At 36.2% G+C, this 10,452-nt stretch overlaps 1 non-coding gene across 1 annotated transcript; it reads left to right on the top strand.

Annotated features, from left to right (window-relative positions):
* The first annotated feature begins 2,994 nt into the window (after positions 1 to 2,994).
* On the top strand, positions 2,995 to 3,101 carry LOC144243224 (U6 spliceosomal RNA). Its single transcript, XR_013338573.1, has one exon. It is a non-coding gene; the product is annotated as a U6 spliceosomal RNA (small nuclear RNA).
* The last annotated feature ends 7,351 nt before the right edge of the window (positions 3,102 to 10,452 follow it).

The raw sequence follows: 10,452 nt of genomic DNA, 5'->3' as shown, positions 1-10,452 counted from the left end.
TTCAACAAACTCCAAGTAAAAGAAACTCAAAGAAATCCACATCTGGAAATAGTATTGTCTAACTCTCAAAGACGAAGACAAAAAGAGATCTTGAAGTGTGCCTGGGTGACTCAGTCGGTTGAATGTCTGACTTAAACTCAGGTCATGATCTTGCAGTTCTTGAGTTGGGCCCCACATTGGGTTCTGTGCTGACAGCACAGAGCCTGGAGCCTTCTTTGGATTTTGTGTCTCCCTCTTTCTCTGCCCCTCCCCTGTTCTCTCTCTCTCTCAAAAATAAATAAACATTAAAAAAAAGAGAGAGATCTTGAAAGCATCGAAAGAAAAGCTACTCATCACAAACAAGAGATTCAAAATAGAATTAACAACTGACTTATTAAAACCATGGATGTCTGAAGACAATGGGATGTCATATTCAAAGGCTGAAAAAAAATGGATAGCCAACAATTACATTTCAAGGAAAACCATCCTTCAAAAATGTAGATTATATGAAGACAATACCAGATAAAAACTGAGAGAATGTATTAATAGCAATTCTATGCTATAGACATGCTAGAGTTCTTTGGACTGAAACGAAAGAGCATTAGACAGTAATTCAATCCACTTGAAGAAATAAACAATACCAATAAAGGCGATTAATTAGGTAAATATGAAGGAAAGTATAAAGTGTTTTTTTGTTTGTAACTCCTTTCTCCTCCAATTCGATTCAAAAGACAGGACCATTAAGTGATAATTATAAAACTGTTGATGGAGGTTAAATGTTAAATGTCATTTTCATGATAATAATAATACAAAGAAGGAACAGGGAATCATGATATTGAAGACATGTTTTGTGAAATTAAGTTGGTATTAATTAGAAATACATTACTTTAAAAGGTCAGTGTTAAATGTAACCTTCAGGACCATAAGTAAGAAAGTAACTCAAAAGATATAGTGAAAGTAAAAATGGCACTCTACAAAATATCTGTTTAACACAAAAGAAAAAACAAATGGAGGAATAAAGTAATAAAATGACATAACCCAGAAAACAAAGAGCAAAATGATAGATATAAATCCCACTTTACCAGATATTATATTAAACATAAGTGGACACCCCAATCAAAGGCAGAGACTGAGATGGATTTTTAAAAAAGAAACACACTGAGATTGAAAGACAGAAAGAGACTGACAGTAAAGAATGAAAAAGATATACCATGTATGCAGAAACCAAAAGGAAACTGGAACTGCTATATTAATATAAGACAAAATAGACTTTACAATACAAATTATTAATAGAAATAAAAAAGCACATTTTATAATGACAAACATGTCAATTAATTAAGTGTGCAAAACACACATACACCAAACAAAAATGTTTCAAAGTATATAATGCAAAAACTGACAGAATTGAAGGATGAAATACACAAGTCAGCATTAAGAGTTAGAGACTTCAAAATCCCACTTCAATACTATATACTATGAATTGGGCTGATGATTAACATAGACACAAGACTTAAACAGTACTATAAACCAGGTAGACTTAATAGATATCTATAGGACATTCTATGCAGCAATAGCAGAGTATACATTTTTTTTTCAAAAGCACATGGAAATTCTTCAAGATAGACCATATGTTAGGCAAGCCTCAGTTAACTTAAAAAGAGAAAGTCAGCTAAAATATGTTCTCTGATGGCAATTAAATGAAATTAGAAATAAATAATAAAAGAAAATTAGGACAATTCACAAATATGTGGAAATAATATGCAAATAAGTAACCAATGGGTCAAAATGAAAATCACAATAAAACTTACAGAATACGTTGAGATAAATGAAAATGAACACTAAATGTTCGGAGATATATACCAAAACTCATGTGGTACAGCTAAAACAGTATTTATAGAGGACAGTTATAGCTATGAATGCCTATATTTAAAAAACAAGTAATATCTCAAAACAATAACCTAAACTTCCACCTAGGAAACTAGAAAGAAAAAAGCAAACTACCCAAATCAAGTAGTGGAAAGAAAAATAAAGAATACAATGCAAATAAGTGAATAAAGAATATAAAAAAAACAATAGAGAAAATCAACAGAACAAAATTTGGTTCTTTCAAAAATTCACCCCAATTAACATTTAGCCATACTGGCCACCAAAAAAAGGAGAGAAGACACAAATTATTAAAATCAAAATAAAAGAGAAAACATCAAGGCACGCCTGGGTGGCTCAGTCAGTTGAGCATCCCACTTGAGATTTTGGCCCAGGTCATGATGTCACAGTTTGTGGGTCAAGTTTCCAGTGGGCTCTGTGCTGATAGTGTGGAGCCTTCTTGGGATTCTCTCACTCCCTGTTTCTCTGCCTCTCTGTCTCTCTCCCTCAAAAATAAATAAATAAAATTTTTAAAAAGAGATAAAATATCTATATTTACTCTCTATAAATAAAAAGCATTATAAGGAGTACTATAAAAATTTGTATGCCAACAAATTAGATAAACTAACCTAATGGAAAAATTTCTAGAGACACATATTATCAAAACTGATTCTGTAAGTAATAACAAATTTGAACAGACTTCCTCTAAAGAAAATCTCAGGCTCAGATGGCTTACCTAGTGAATTTTAAAACACATTTAAAAAATAACAGTCCACCTGAAATTCTTCCCAAAAAATAGAAAAGGAAGGAATATTGCCCAGTTCATACCATGAGGCTTGTTTTATACTAATACCAAAACCGGGCAAAACATCACAAGAAAAGAAAACTGCAGAGTAATATCCCTTCTGAATACAAATGCAAAATTTCTCAACAAAATATTAGAAAGTGAAATCCAGCCCTAAACAAATTATACACCATGTGCAAGTGGGATTTACACAAAGATTCTACTATTATTGAAGCATTTGATAATTAATGCACAATACAATATCAGTAGAACAAAGGTATGACAAAAACCACATGATCAGCTTAATAGGTGCAGAAAACACATTTGACAGAATCAAGCACATTTTCATGATTAAAACTCTCACACCAGTGCTTACTTTGACAGCACATATACTATAACTGAAACAATACAGAGAAAATTAGCATAGCCCTTGCACAAGGATAACATGCAATTTCATGAATAATTCCATATTTAAAAACAAAAACAAAAACAAAACCTCTCAAACCAGAAGTAAAAGCAAACTTCCTCAATGTGATGAATGGTTCTGTGAAAAATTCACATTTAACACCATAGTTAATGATGATTGAATGCTCCCTCCCTAAGATTAGGAACGAAACAAAAGTTTTCACTTTTACCGTTTCTATTCATCATGTAATGGAAGTCTAACCAAGATAATTTGGATAAGAAAAAGAAATAAAAGCCATTCAGTTTAGAAAGGAAGTGATAAAAAATATTCATATTTGCAGAAGGCATATACTTGTATATAGAAAATTCTAAGGAATTATATACATAAAAGTAAAACTATTAGGGCTAATAAATGAGTTCAGCAATGTTGCAAGATATGAGATTAATGTTCAAAATTTGGTTGAATTTTTATAAAATAGTAATGAACAATCCAAAAATGAAATTAATGAAATGTTCCATTTGCAACAACAAAAACAAAAAATAATTAAGAATGAATTTAACAAAAGATGTGCACAGTTTGTTCATTGATAACTAAAAATCATCCTTGAAAAATGCAAGGAAGACTTAATAAATGGAAAGATAGACCATATTCATAGATTGGAAGACAATGTGGCTGAGAAGACAGCACTCCCTGCATCAATCTACAGAGTCAATGCAATCTCAATTAAAATCACAGATGACAGGGTGCCTGGGTGGCTCAGTCCGTTGAGCATCTGACTTCAGCTCGGGTCATATCTCATAGTTTGTGAGTTTGAGCCTTACAAGGGGCTCACTGTCAATGTGGAGCTCGCTTTGGGTCCTCCCCCCAACCCACCACCCGAGCCCCTCTCCCACTCACACTCTCTCTCTCTCAAAAATAAATAAACATTATAAAAAAACCCAGATCACTTTTTGCAGAAATGACAAACTGACACTAAAATTTGTATGGATGTACAAAGGACCCAGGGTAGACAAAAAGATCTTAAAAAAGAACAAAATTGGATGACTAATACCTCCTGATTAAACTCAACACAAAGCTACTGTAATAAAAACAGTGTGTTACGTAGATAGATATGTAGATCAATGGAATAGAAATTAGCAGTCCAGAAATTCTCACATTTAAGCTTAATTGATTTCTACAACACTGCCAAGACAATTCAATCACCAGGCTGAGGGGAGTCTCTTTTGACCACTAAAAATTTAAAAAAAACAATCCATTTCAAAAATGGGCACATAATTTGAATAAATAGTTCTCCAAGAAGATAAATAAATGGTCAATAAGCACATGAAAAGACATTCAACATCATTGGGCATTAGGAAAAAGCAAATCAAAACCATGATGAAAACAAAAACAAAAGTAACACCTACTGGGATGGTTAAAATAATTGTCAATTTGTAAAATGGTCCAGCCATTTCCAAACTGGAATATAACTCTGCAGTTCTTTAAAACGTTAAATACAGAGTTACCATAAACCCAGTAATTCCACTCCTCAGTGTGTAGAACTGAAGACATATGTCCACATAAAGACTTGTACACTGGGGTTCATGGCAGCATTATTCTTTTAAAAAAATTTTTTTTAAATGTTTATTCATTTTTGAGAGAAAAAGACAGAGTGCAAGTTGGGGAGGGGCAGAAAGAGGGAGAAACATAGAATCCGAAGCAGGCTCCAGGCTCTGTGCTGACAGTGCAGAGCCCAACAAGGGGCTTGAACCCACGAAGCATGAGATCATGACCTGAGATGCTTAACTGACTGAGTCACCCAGGCATATCACAGCAGCATTATCTTAACAGACAAAAAGTGGAGACCCCCCCCAAATATCCATCAGCTGATGAACAGAGAAATGAAATTGTGTATATCTATACAACTAAAATATATTTATTGTAAATAAAAGGCAATAAAGTACCAATACTTGCTACAGTGTGAATAAACCTTGAAAACTTTATGCTTAGTGAAAGAAGCCAGACACACAGGCCACATATTATGTGATTCTAATTATGTGCAACTTCTAAAATAAGCAAATCTGTGGAGACAGAAAATAAATTAATGGTTGCCTAAAACTGAGGTAATTGGAGGGAATGGAAGACACTGTTAATGGGTATGAGGTTTTTATTGTGAATGAACTAAAAGACAATACATTATACCCTTCATAAAAGTGAATTAAAGCATGTGAGTTATAGTAATAAAGCTCTTACAAGAAAATAAAACAACCAGTGCCTATATTGCTACTAGGTCGTGGTGGAAACCGAGCTTCTAACCATTAGATAGCAGATAATCACGTAGCTAGAAGTTACCATTATGACCCATCAACTAAAAGGTCAGAGAAGCCCAGCAACACTCCACAGGGCCGTATATGGGCCCTACACCATACGCGTTCTCTCACTTAGGGTAGTCCAGCTACTGCCACAGCTGAATGTCTGACCTGTCAGTAACATAGACCAAGACCTGAGCCCCAGAACCATACTGTCCCATGAGAAGATCACCCAGCCTCTTGGTGGCAAGTTGAAGATTATCTTTTGTACCCAAGTGACTCACTGGAACATCTTTTCCATACTTCCATATCCAAATGTAACTGTGTTTGTACCAAAACCGGAATCTGACAGAGCATGCTAAATAGGGCCCAGACCACTCTGGGATGTAAGTCTCTATTAACCCTCTAGATCAGCCACTTGGACCAGCATGTGTGCTCACTGAGGGAAGGGGAATCTAGAGCAGGTGGAGAAATCAATGAAATGATGCATATCAGTGACAGCAGCATTTCTTCACCGCGGCACACTTAACACTTTGCACTGAATAATTTTTTGCTTATGGGGGCTGCTCTGTGCATTGTAAGCCATTCTGCCAGTAGCACCTCCAGATATGGTGATGGAAAAATGTCTTCAGACATTGTCAAATCTTCCCTGATTGAGAACCACTGAATTACAGCATTAGGAACAAAAGCAGCAGTTGGAGTTCTTTTTTTTTTTTTAATAGTTTATTGTCAAGTTGGTTTCCATATAACACCCAGTGTTCATCCCAAGTGTCCTCTTCCATGCCCATCACCCCCCTTCCCCTCTCCCCCACCTCCCTCAGCCCTCAGTTTGTTCTCAGCATTCAAGAGTCTCCCATGGTTTGCCTCCCTCCCTCTCCCCAACTATTTTTCCCCTTCTTCAATCCCATGGTCCTCTGCTAAGTTCCTCCTAATCCATCTATACGTGCAAACNGATTCCCTTGCCTTTGGGGATGTGTCAAGTAAGAAATTGCTGCAGTTGAGGTCAAGGAGTTTGTTTCACAGCAGTTGGAGTTCTAATTTGTCCAGCTAACCCTCCCCTTCTCTTCCCTTTGAAGTTTTCCCAGATTGTGACCACCCAGAATCCTGGAGAAGCTGTGCCTTGATAGGTGTACTTGACGTAAGAAGAAAGCGGATCTGAGCAGTGACAGCAGTAAACTCAGGTGCGCACTTTGGGTGTCCCATCCAGGTCCCCTTTACCAAAGTGTACCTCTCCTTGCTGCTAGTGTTATGACAATAACTCAAAGATGCGCTCTTCTCTGGAGAATTTCCCCTTGCCAAACGGAAGTTCCCAATGTGGAGAGGCTACACTTTTACACCCCTCTAAGTGGGACTAACTAATGTTATTTTAGCTGCAAACCTTCCTGGGGTAATCAAACTAATGCCAGTTCCCAGCTGAGGCCGCATTCTGCAAAAGTATTCCCTTTGTCCCCTCCCAATTTTCTCATCCCCTCCTGAGTATACTCAACCAATAAACCTCCAGACCAAGAGTCTCCAACTCAGGCTCTGCTTCTCAGGACAAAAATCAAGTATTTAATGCGTATAATGTGCAAGCATTCAACTTAGATTTTGTCAATCTTAATACCACTTAGTCTTCAGGGTAAGAGCTAAATATTATTACTCTTATATGACAAATGAGGAAAAAAAACCTCAAGAAGTGTGAGTTGTTCAAAGTTTCACCCTAAAAATGGTAGAATTCATTTGAATCCAGTTCATGACTTCGAAGTTTATATTCTTAACCAATACGCTAGTCTCTCTTCGAAGGTAAAAGGTACAGAAGATATGTATAGTTTTTCGCCTGGAAGGATGACTCTTCTTCTTGCTGGAGTGGTTCTAAGATGTGTAAAGGACTATGAGCTCCTGTTTTCTGACTGGGTTCATGCAAGGTTAGTGTTGGAGAGATTCTAAGCTCCATTCCTCAGTATCAGAGATATGCCTTCAGGCAAGAAGGTGTTTCTGAACTCCTATAAGGATACTCTGGTTCTCCAGGGAGGAAAGGGAGTTTGACACTCAGTATTAGCTTCCATTTTGAGGAGTAGAGAGAGGATAATATGCGAAATTGTTTTCAAAGACTTCTCAAAATGGAAAATAAAAGTAAACAAGCGGCAGTAAATTGTGTCAACATTTGACTTTACAATCTATTTTACTTAATCATTTTGATAAGAACTTGAAAGCAGGATACATGGTACATTTAAGGCCCTGACAGTTGAGTGAATTATAAACTTAAAAATGTAAGTTTTATGGGAATTAGCTCCAGGCTATATAGGGGGTTGGGTGTTGATGAATATTTTCATTTTATTTAAAGAAAATTGTAATACACTTTTGCTTTAGTGAGAANAGGAGTAGAGAGAGGATAATATGCGAAATTGTTTTCAAAGACTTCTCACAATGGAAAATAAAAGTAAACAAGAGGCAGTAAATTGTGTCAACACTTGACTTTACAATCTATTTTACTTAATCATTTTGATAAGAACTTGAAAGCAGGATACATGGTACATTTAAGGCCCTGACAGTTGAGTGAATTATAAACTTAAAAATGTAAGTTTTATGGGAATTAGCTCCAGGCTATATAGGGGGTTGGGTGTTGATGAATATTTTCATTTTATTTAAAGAAAATTGTAATACACTTTTGCTTTAGTGAGAATTTGCATTTTATCTATGCATTTAAAATAAAGAGAGGCCATGTTACTTTGGGTAGATTTTGTTTTAATTGAAATGCCACCAAGAGATATAACTTCTTTAGATGGGCAGATATTTTGTTGTGTTCTGTTTGGTTTTGTTCTTTTTTTTTTTTTTTTTACCATTTATAATTTGGTGATTATTTTTAGCAGTACGTGTAATAAAATTGGTGGAGTATTGTGGAACAAAAAATAACAATCCAGGTCAATACAGAGATTTCCCATTTCTAAAACCTTATTTTTAGGAAGGTATTTTTTTTTAGCAGTAGTGATTTTCCAGATTTTTCTAGATTTCCCAGATTTTCTTGCTAGATAACAGAGACTTGTTCATGAATTTTTAAATGTTTATTTATTTTTGAGAGAAAGAAAGAGAGAGAACACAAGCAGGGGAGAGGCAGAGAGAGAGGTAGACACAGAAACTGAAATAGGCTCCAGACTCTGAGCTGTCAGCACAGAGCCCAAGGAGGGGCTCAAACTCTGAACGGAAAGATCATGGCCAGAGCCAAAGTCAGAGGTTTAACCTACTGAGCAACCCAAGTACCCCAAGACTTTCTCCTGTGGCCTACAATATGGACCAATGAAACCAAGCATTGATGTAGTACAGATAATCACAGAGGTGGAGGGAAAAATCTTCCATCTAAAAACAGCCAACTTACTAGGGCGTCTGGGTGGCTCTGTTGGTTACACATCTGACTTTTGATTTTGGCTCAGGTCAGGATCTCACTGTTCGTGGGTTCCGGTCCCACATGGGCTTCTGCGCTGACAATTGCAGAGCCTGCTAGGGATTCTCTGTCTCCTTCTCTCTCGGCCTCCACCGCTGTCTCTCTCCTTCTCTCTCTCTCTACATAAATAAACATCAAAAAATAAAATAAAAAATAAAAACAGCCAAATTTTACGTGGCTGCAGATTTCCCAATTTCCTCCCTCCCTCCTCCTCTCATTCCAACCACACACTCCTCAGAATCACTGCTGCTGGATGCCAGTGCCCACTATTAATGGCTTCCTTTCTCTATGTACTACAGGACTTCCTAAACTCCCATCAATGAAAAGTAAAAAACCCCATCAATAGATAATGAGACATGAAAATATCAATGTGTGACCTCTTTCTCACTCAGAAATCTGAATAATTTAAATAGAAAGGAAAGAATCCAGTCAGAGCTCCAAACAATTTGGAATATTCACACTAGTCCATTGTAAAGTACAATTGTGTGTGGAAGGTGAATGGGAAATTGGGAAAATAGAATGGGAAAGAAAATATACAAAACTAGTTTAACTTAGGGAAGTTGGTCTAGGAGAATAGATACCTCAGCAAAGCCAACTTTCTAATTTATTTCTTCTCAGAATTTTTGACTTAAAAAAATTTTTTTTTACCAGCACTTCACTTCTCTCTATGCCTAAATCCAAAACTGTGTTAATTAATTGGCACCAACAAATACCTCCAAAACACTTTTTTGAACATATTTTGTGTCTTGAGTAATGGCTCTATAATTTACTCAATACTCTTTGAGTAATTTCTCTAAGCAATTTGAACCCCTGTGTCCTCTGTAATACATTTTTATAAAGATGTGAGGTAATAGAGCTAATAAGCCTAACATAGTTCCAGACAAACTGTGAAGTTTCAGTAAGTTTTCTCTGTTTGCCTGAAATGTATATCTGCTTCCAATCATTCACATTTTATTGTGAGTTAGTTAAATCGAAATGTTTACTTCTTGAATACCTTACTTATTTTAGAAATAGGAGTTTTAGTAGAAGTGTTTGAGGGAAGCTTAATGTGTCTCAGAACAGCAAGAAGTTACTCAGGATGCCTGGGTGCCTCACTCAGTTAAGCACCCGACTCTGGATTTTGGCTCAGGTCATGGTCTCACGGTTCTTGAATTGGAGCCCTACATTGGGCTCCACGCTGACAGCATGGAGCCTGTTTGGGTTTCTCTCTCTCTGCCTCTCTGTCTTTCTCTCTCTCAAAATAAATAAACGTCAAATAATAATTTAAAAAGAACAGCAAGAAGGTACTGGATACCAGGAGGAGAGAAGAGAGGGACTCTCAGAGGTAGGGAGCTAAGCAGAATGGAGTTACAGATTATAAAAAGGAAATTTTACCTATTTTTTACTTTTCTGAGGCTAGAAAGGGAGAAGAAGTACATCCACATTCTTTCTGTGCTAAAAGTCCTTCTGCACCCAGAATCCAATATTTGGGCACTTCATTAATATTGCCCCTCATTTACACTTGGGTTATGTAAGTTTCTCTGAGCAACCTTGTAAGAAGTCATCATCTGAAATGTCCTTTTGATGGGAAAAGAAAAATTCTTTACTAATATCTGTTTCCCTAATAAAGTTTAGATGCATGCATAACCTGTTTATCATTGGAGGCTAACTGTAATCAAAATAGCACCTGATTAAAATCACCATTAAGTGATATTTTCTGCATTTCACATGAATC

Source organism: Crocuta crocuta, unplaced genomic scaffold, assembly GCF_008692635.1.
Source record: "Crocuta crocuta isolate KB4526 unplaced genomic scaffold, BGI_CrCroc_1.0 scaffold26, whole genome shotgun sequence".
NCBI lineage: Eukaryota > Metazoa > Chordata > Mammalia > Carnivora > Hyaenidae > Crocuta > Crocuta crocuta.
This window is presented reverse-complemented; position numbering and strand designations above follow the sequence as displayed.